Source organism: Prosopis cineraria, unplaced genomic scaffold (assembly GCF_029017545.1).
Source record: "Prosopis cineraria cultivar Desert tree isolate PC_DT_omini unplaced genomic scaffold, ASM2901754v1 PC1, whole genome shotgun sequence".
NCBI lineage: Eukaryota > Viridiplantae > Streptophyta > Magnoliopsida > Fabales > Fabaceae > Prosopis > Prosopis cineraria.
The window spans coordinates 1358889-1368836 of record NW_026555332.1 but is presented as its reverse complement, the minus strand read 5'-3'; positions in this window follow the sequence as shown (position 1 = coordinate 1368836).

The window sequence follows — 9948 nt, the reverse complement described above, 5'->3', positions numbered from 1 at the left end:
GCCTAAATTTTATAGGGCCTATTTGGGCTGTTCGAATAAGCCCGAACATTAAAAAAGTAATTTTTTTTGGCTTGATCCTAAATTTTTCAGGTGGGTTTGAGTTGGCCTATTAAGCTTAACCCAAATTACTAACTCTACCCATTTCTCATCTCTAATTAAAAATATCTTATATTTTTTAACACCTAACTTATAAAAATATAAGATTTTTGAATAGAGAAGTAGTTTATTTTGGTTTTAAATATAAGATTTTAGTCTCATTTTTCACTTCTTTTTTTTTTCCATTTTGCTCTCTCTTTTTCATGGTTTTTCTGCCTAGAGCTAATAATTTGGGAGGGCTGAACTTGTAAGGTCTCTGTTAATAATCTCTAATTAACTCTAAAATTAAAGTAATCAAGGAATTAATTCAAAAAGATTATCAAGTTCGTAAATTTTACAATTTAGGGATCTTAAGGTTTTGAAATTTAAATACTCTAATAAATCTTTGCAAATTAAAAATGAGAGTTAAAGATATATGCGAAAGAATGGGATCTTAAATATATCAAACATTTGTAATAAAGTTGAAAATAAAAACAATGCAATAGAAAAACTAGAGGCGTGCTGCAGCTTATTTTACATGTGCTACATCACATTCACCTCTATGCCACGTGCCACAGTGCATTGTAAAATTTTGATAGTGTTGTTTGACAGCAACAAGGGTGAACTTTTTACGCTCCCAATTTTTCCATCCGATATCCTATTGAGATGATATAGATGTCTACGAAGAGCTTTCTCTTTACTTTAGCAAATTGTATTAGTTTCACAATCAAATTATTTTTCAATCAAAATTTGAACACTCATATATCAAACCACTCTTTTTTACATTTCAAATACAACTTTGGTGCCCAAAATTCAATAAGCTCTAGAAGCCTAATTTACAATTTAGACTACACTCAATAGATTATATAATAAACTTGTGTAACACACCACATTAATAATGTAATTCATTAAACATATTTTCAATACTCAACCTCTTGATCACAAAAATAAAAAAGGAAGCCTTAAATTCATAACCATCATAATAGATTCACAACAATCACATTTTTTTCACTCCTTACTTGTATTAGTATTTTGGCTCTTTTTTTAAGATTTCACAATCAATACAAATGCATCCTAGGGCTCAAAATATACAATTTAATTCAACAATCAAATAGTCTAAGTAAACCAATAACATGTACTTCCCTAACTGGCAATATTATGCAATTTATACACATAGTAATCAAAATGAAACTAAGGCCTCCAGATAGGATAGAATCCTATGCCTTATACTGTTTTCCTCGATCTTGACTCGTGAGCTAGCTCCTATAATATTAAAGAGAAAAGGGTGAGTATAACCACTCAGTAACTAAGGTATTTTTAATATATGCTAATACATGTTAATCAATTTATATACAAGTGAAAATATAATTTCATACTTATATGCAAACACCAATGCACTAAGACACTTTTCAAACATAATTCATCCTTTATATTCACAATTTCATGCTATAACAAGATGCTAACACGTTTCACATTTGAAACAATGCTAAACAAGCATTTTCACAATAATTAATTATAAGGGTTACAAAACAAACAACCGTGTGCTTTTAATCACAATATTCATGATCACACATCCCTTATATATTCATTATGGCTCTAACACAAAACCTAGGCTATTACACAGTAGGATCATTTATGAGATGAGACTACCTTAGCTATTCACATGCGAGGGACTACCCACTTAACTCACTCGTGGGTTATGATTTTTCTTAAATCTCACATGGTGAGGTGTCATTCTCCCTAAACTAGCTTTCTCGTCAAACAAGTGAAAAGTAAAGTAAATTCAAGTCCCTAATTTCATAATGGGATGGTCTCTTATTAAACAAGTAGGACAATAAATATAAACAAGTCTAGGAAAACTATTAAACTCTAATGGTAGCCTTACCATGTGGATTTTAAACCCATTACACCTCTTTTTAGGAGAATTCCTACCTCTCATAATTATGTAATGTATAAAATACAATACCTCATAACGTGCAAAGTAATTACTACACAAGCATGCTTAATATTCTTATCGTACTTACATTATACATGTTCACCACATAAACACATAATAATATGCCATCAAATTTCACAACACAAAACATCATTGAACTCCTCACTTCACATTTGTTGAACTTCATCAAATGTCATATCATTGAACTCCATTTATGAACATTCATGGGACTTCACATTTCACACATTCATTGAACTTCTCATTTCACATATTATTAAACTCCACCAAAGCATCACATTGTTGGATTTCAATTACAAACATTTATTTCCAATACATCATTAATCATATTATTTGATTTTATTTCAAATATTTCATGCCACACTTGTAATTTAAATAATTTCATTCACTTCAATTATAACATATAAATCAATTAATTAATTAACACAAAAATATAAAAGGGATTTTTTTTGGCTACTTTAAATCTTTAAGAGGTCAAAAGTTTACCCCTTAATTTCACACTTTCAAAGCTTCACAAAGCTTAAATGGTGCCAAAAGATAATTAATCTATAATAAATCATATCATAATTTTCAATATCCTCTTTTAAAATAATTTACAACACCTGCTCAACACTTTAAATTTTCCAAAATCACAACTCCCTCATTTTTAATCACACCCATTATTGGGTTCATTAACTTCCATTATATTATGTTAATTTTATTGAACTCCAAATCAACCATTAATGGAGTCACATTACTCCATTTACCTCATTTATAAAGGATTTTTGTGTATTTATGGCTCCCAACTACCAAAATTCATAGTGCCATAAATCCTAGATTTAAATAATCTAAAGAACTTTCATTAACTTTATTTAAGTGAATGGGTTTGGACTCATAACCTCTATGAGCCCAATATCATCTCTCTCAAACAAATTCTAACTCCCAACATCAAGTAAATGCAAGAAGAAGGGAGGGAAAGAGCTTAAGAATCTTATTTTTAGTGTTTGGAAGCTTTAAAATACTCTCAATGCTTCTAAATTCCAAGCCCTAAGAGAGGTTTCCATGAGCTCCTTACTTCTTCTTTGTTTCTCTTCTGTTTTCCATCTATTTTAGCATTTTTACCTCTACAAAAATGCGACTATGCGCTTTGGCTCCTATATCACAGGTTGCAGCATGTATACAAAGAGGGATATCTTCATTTTCTAATGGCTCGTGCTCCGCCGCATGCCACTCACGTGCCACAGCATATGGTACATAGCTATTCCCTTTTGCTTTTCTCACTTTTTGATTTTCGAGTGGCCTAACTTTGCTCCAAACTCAAACCTAGGGCCAAAATCACAACCCAAAAAACCTGTTAGCTTTCTATAATTACACACCATATTAACTTATTTAATTAACCTCATTTACTCAGTTAATTAAAGGTTAAATTTTTTAAGATGTTACAATGCTCAATTTAGGCTGGGCTTATTTGAATCGAGTCTAAAGTATCCTACTTTATATAAAAAGGCCATATAGCTAAGCCTACCTCTAACACCTTTAGGTTTCGAGCTTATTTGGGTTGACTTGGATACTCAATTTTTTGAAAAAAAAAATTTTTCTCTATTTTTGAACCAATTTTAATTTTTAAGTAACTCTGTTAAGCATAAAATATTATCTTGACTTTAAAAGATAAAAGAAAAAATAAAAAATTATCAACTTTATACTTAAATAACTCTATTATTGTTTTATTATATTATATGTAATTTCTTCATTAATGTTTCCTTTACTTGTAATTAATGTCTTAGTTGTTATAATATTGCTCATATCATGGTCATATATAAATATTTAATATGTTTTAATTAGATTATATTATTTTAATTATAATCAAGTTGACCTCAATTCAATCATGGTTAGACCATTAACTTAAAATTATTGCCTCAATTAGTTCAAAGTTTTGAGAAAAATAGTCATCATTATATTATATAAGACAAAGTCATTTAATTATGAGTAAAATACTATTTTTTTAGAATTGTTTTTTTCTTTAACTTTTGTATTATTTAACCCCTACATACATGGGCCATTTACGTTAATTATTTATTCTTAATTTTTAACCACATCTAACGGACAATAGCCAAATAGTTATTCAAAGATATTGTTTTACTTATTATATTTATCTAGCGGCAGAGTCGAGAATTTGTGTATGCCCAAATTTTATTTTTAAAATTATTTTTAATTTATTTTTTACTTTGAAATTAATCATCTTATTTTATAAAAAATATAATATATAATTTTTTATTCTCAAATGATGTATATGAATAAAATTTTTTTTAAAAAATTAAGTGGGTCTTAAAATATAAAAATTAATATTAAAATATATTTTCAATATTATTTTGAGATATTTTATTAATTAAAAATAATGAAAATATGAAAATATAAACATTGTTAATTTTTTTAAAAAATAACTATAGTAATGCACTCAAGAATTAACTAATATTGATTATATTGTAGGTATTTTTTAAAAATATTATTTTTTATTTGGGTATTTAGAATTGGGCTTGGCGTCTAATTTTTTAGGGCCTATTTGGCCTGACCCTGAACACTAAAAAATATTATTTTTTGGCTTGGCTTTAAATTTTTTGAGTGACTGTAAGCTGACTCATCAAGTTTGATACAAATTACAGGCTCTACTTGCATATGCTTTTGGTGGGTCTTTTTCCTTTCTTTCTCTTTCTTATTTTTTGAGTTAGATAAGGTTTATTGTTTTTGGATTTTTTTTTCCTCTTCTTTGATTTTTTGGACATGACTATCAGACTGAGTCAAATTCAAGGATTATTTTTCGGTTATGGCTCATGAATTATCTGTTTATGAATAGGGAGATACGCAATCATGACAATGCTGAGAAAGAATGGACTGATGATGAAATGAAGCAACTATATGAAACCCATGAAAGGTTGTTGGACCTTGTTTCATTGTTTTGTTTTGTTGCCAGAGGGAAGTATCTGCCTTTGGGCCCAATAAGGTACTATTTTGTTCAAACTACATCAATGCGTTGTTGTTGTTGTTCTTCTTCTTATCATCATTATTGTGTTTAATCTGAAGAAGCTAGTTGGGGCTTACTTTTTGCAATGGAATGGTTCCGAAATCAAGGTAGAATATTATTTGGAAAACTAGTACATTTTTTTCAAAATGTGAATATGTTTGTCGTTTGGGTTTTTGCATATCTTAGTAGACTATAATTTTTAGAAGTCAAACATGTAACACTTTATATTCATAGGTTCAGCTATAACTTTTTAAAATTAAAGCATTGCGTATCTTTTACTTTGACATTGTAGTTGATGTATTTTGTTGATTATTTTAATTAGGTAGCAGTTCTAAAATTGAGGAAGAAAATAGAAAAGGATGGGAAAGTGCAATTAGGCCGAAATAATGAGATCCTCCCTAAATAGAATTACAGAAAAAGCCCAAGACGCTAAGAAATGCAACAGAGATATTCAAATTTTATATTTCTCATCGTTCAATTGATATACTAGCATGTCTCCTCCATTTATTCTACCCCCGCCCACCCCCCCCCCAAAGAAAAAAAAAAAAAAATCTATTGCCAAACCAGTATTAAAGATTTGCGCATTGATTCATTGATATGTCTTGGGCTTCTGTGTTCCGAACATTTCACTGAACTGGGCTTCTTTTGTTTGTTCTGTTCAATTTCATCATGTTTTTTCATCAAGAAGATAGAATTGCAAACACTCTGTGCGAGCATGGGGATAATTAACATCATTGTTTTTCCTTGTAATTGAGCTTAACTGCTGGAGAAGAAGTTGAGATTGAAGATGAAGTAGACGGCTGGTTTTATGTAAGTCCTAAGGGGATATCCATTGTAATTTCGTCTTCAATAGTGATGGAGATGTCAAGAATCCAACTGGCTTCGAATTTCTCTGTCTCTACCATGTTGCTAATGATTTCTCACCTTTCTGAGGAAAACCTGTTTTGCCACCCGTTTAAGTCCTTGCTTATCTATTCCTGCAGTTAAGAAGAAACGCCCTGGCAGGGACGGCAAGATGGCTGGACTGTCCCTGTTCTGTATGTTAGCCAATCATGAACTTGAATGTATGTAAAAAGAAACTTTTAGTTTATAATTTCTTAGCCATCGCTATTTGGTGAGTTTGAGTCGTAGCGTTTGTGAGCATCGTTCCAGCGGTACAATCATCATGTTTCATATGGCGTTCTTGGTGTTCAAGTACAATCTCATCAAATATCTTGTACCATTTTTTAATTGTCATATTTCATGGTAATTATTTGGAGGGGTCGAGTTTCTCATTTACACTGGGGAGCGCAATTTTTTTGATGGCTGTACCAAGTTTCATTTAATTTTGATTTTACATTTCTCACCTCCGAGGAGTCAATTGATCTGTCCCAATGTCGAATGTCTACATTTAATTATTACCTTTTGTCTGTTACGATGTTTTTCCAATTTGTTCTCACTAATATTCTTTTGCCATGAATATATATGAAATTCCAAGCATAATAATTACTGGATGTTTGCTTTGTTGATTCAGATACTTGCCTGAACTGTTACAGGCTGCTAATGAATTTTGATCTTTGCATTTGATGGAATCATCTCTCCCTCAAACATAGTAAACTAGTAATTGCTTATTTTGATGCCTACTAAGTACTAACCCTTATATGCGACAACACTACTTTGTAATTGGTTGATTGTAATAGAAGGGTCAGTTTCCCTCCGTTGAGCCTTCCCTCCACTTAGTTGAAACAGTGCCGTTTTCTATTCCTTTGTTCTTAGTGATTTTCTTTCATCAGGAGGCAAACCTTCTGCTTTTCCTCTTCACTTCATCTGTTGTTTGTTTTATGAAGTCTGGCCATCCATCGTTCTATTTTCTTCTTCCAAATTTCTTATGTGCCACTGCAAGAAATTCTCACTCTGGCGCCAAAACATGGCTTGGTAGGTGGCGTGGAGGAAGAATTTTAGTTTCTTTTGCCCGTTGTCACCATAATGCTTCATCCATGTACTTAGATCAACAGCAATCATAAGCAGCTTCACATAGCATGTAAAAGGAAGTTGTAAAGCTTTACACATGCTCTCAATTTTGATAAGTTGAGATGCTATATTTTTATACTAGCAACCACCGTAAACGCAGATGATAGAATCTTAAAGAGACAGTGATCTATTGACTTGGTGAGAGGTGGAAGGCTGACAGAACGGTAAAAAAGGTTTTGCTTTACCATGTGGCGGTTTGGCCTTAGATGAAAGTTTTATTTATAAGTTATTTTTAATAGATTTTATTAAAATTAAGAAAAATTTTAAAACTTATTAATTTGTCTAAAAATTTAGTTAAGTTTTTAACTTTACTTTTATTAAATATGCCTAATTTAATAACAATTTTTTTTATCAACATTTAATGAAGAGTAAAGGGAGAATTTGTAATAAAAATTTAATGATGTCGCTTAGAAATAAGATTAAAAAAACCTCTCTTTCGATTTTACAAATAGGATGAAGGAGTAAAAAGAGTAAGAAAAGAAAGAAAAAGAAGAAAGAAACAACATTTTAGCCAAGTGGAGGGGTAGCGGAAGACAGTGATCTCCCAACTCTCTCCCAATTTGAAGCGAAGTGTACATGTTATATAGCAAGGATGTCCATGACTCAGGAACCGAGGCAACATCTTCCTCAACTTTGCTTCTTCCCTTGAGCTTGGAAATAGCTTGATCATAGAGTCAAACCACCACAACATCAAGAGCTTGTTCTCCAAAGATGAACTTCTCTAGGTGGCCCTTCCACCTAACTCGTACAAAGTTTGTGTTGTGAGTTTCATATTGGACCTTTTTTTTATTTTTTAAAAAAAGTTTATAAGTTTAAAAGACTCTTCTATTTTACAATTTAATCTTTTGGAATGATTTTTTTTTGAACTTGTACTTGCAATATTTATGTTTTCATTAAGAGACAAATGTCATAGCAAAGATCAAAGTGTTGTGGGGAGTCCCACAAATAAAGTGAGATTTACAAGTTTAATAAATTCTCTGACTTAATAGGTTAGTTTTTTTTAAAAAAGATTCACTTTTTATATTTGCGTTCATTGCAGTTTGATCAAGATGATATGATTTAAATCCATAACATATATGAATATATATATATATGTGTGCGCGTGCGCACGCTATTCATGAACTAAAATGAGATAGAGCATTGCAAAATGCCAAAGGAGGAGTTACAAGCAGTGTGTTTGGTTTAAGGGGAGAGAAGAGAAAATAATAAGTAATTTACTATTATATCTTTATACATTAGTTTAATTTTTTTATTTTTTTCTTGCAGAAAATAATTTTACACCTCAATTTATTGCATGATTTTTTTTAAAATTCACTCTTATCCTATCATATTGTCAATATGTGAAAAAAATTAAACCAATAATTAAAATAAAAACGATGTTTTATGAAAAATAAATAACTAAATATATAATAAAATATGATAAAATGTAACTTTTTTAAACAAAATCTAATGAGATCAGTCGAGGTTTGGGAGTGAAGCACAATCTAATATAAATGAGAGTTTTTTTTTAACTATAGGTATACTTAGAATATTAAAAAATAGATAAGGGAAAGGTAGTTAAAAAAATTAGCTCTCCTCTAAAAAATCCTAATTTAGAGGGGAGCAATATGAGGAGAGGGGAGGTGTTATTTAAGCTCTCCTCCTCTCCAAAATTTTTTAACTAAATGAGAGAAGGGGCACTACTAGAAAAAATAGAATTTAGCGAGGAAAAAATTCCTCACTAAATGCCATTTTCCTTAGTTAAATTGCATTTTAGCGATAGATTTTGTTCATTGCTAAATTCATAGTTAAAAAGGGCTTGTTAAATTTAATGAAAAATCATATTTCTTTTACTAATCAGCGAGGGATTCATTCTCCGCTAAAATTAGCTAGAGATTGAATTCCTTGCTAATATTATTTAAAATTTAATAACTTTAGTGAGAGATTAGTCCCTTGCTAATCCTTTATTAAATATGACTATATTTAAAAATAATGATACTACATCATCCGCCATGTATGCGTCAACTTGTGACATGTCATGTCACTAACAACCTGGTGCCTTATCAATTACCATGTCACCTATCATCTCATATCCTATCACCTGCCGTATGTGCGGCAATTTATGACTTGTCATTATTCATCTTGTGTTATGTCACTCACTCCTTACCATGTTATATATTCATTATATTTATGCCAAAGTCAAGACTTCAACCCTTAATCTTATACCTTTTAAGCCTTATTCTCTCATTCTCTATGAGTTAAACTGAAAGACAACTGCAGTTATTATATTATAAATTAAATATATATTATTTAACTACATAAATATATCAAATCATATATTATAAAAATACACACACATATACATATTAAATTTTATTTTCAATTATTAATATTTTAAAAATATTTATATTTTATTTAAATTATTCTTTATATTGTATTGTTAATAAAATATTATTTTATTAATGAAAATCAACTTAAAATAAAGAAAATATTTAAATAATTTTATTATGAATATTTTAGTTAATTTTTAATTTAATTTTTACTAAATGAAAATAGTTAAAAATACAATTCAAAGTCATTGTCAAAAGTTAATTTTCTTTTTGCAGTAATTAGCTAGGAACAAAATACCTTACTAAATTTTTCGTTAACTATCTTATTTTAGAGAGGGATGACAGTCCCTCCTTATTTTCCTCTCTAATTCTCTTATTTTAGAGAGGGATTAATAATTTCTCACTATTTTCCTTACTAATTTTAAGTTAAGCCACGAAGTCAATATCCCTCGTTAATTTGATATTTTAGAGAGGAATGAACAATCGTCAAAAGTTAATTTTTTTTTTGCAATAATTAGCTAGGGACAAAATACCTTACTAAATCTCTCATTAATTATCTTATTTTAGAGAGAGATGGCAGTTCCTCATTATTATTTTTTTTG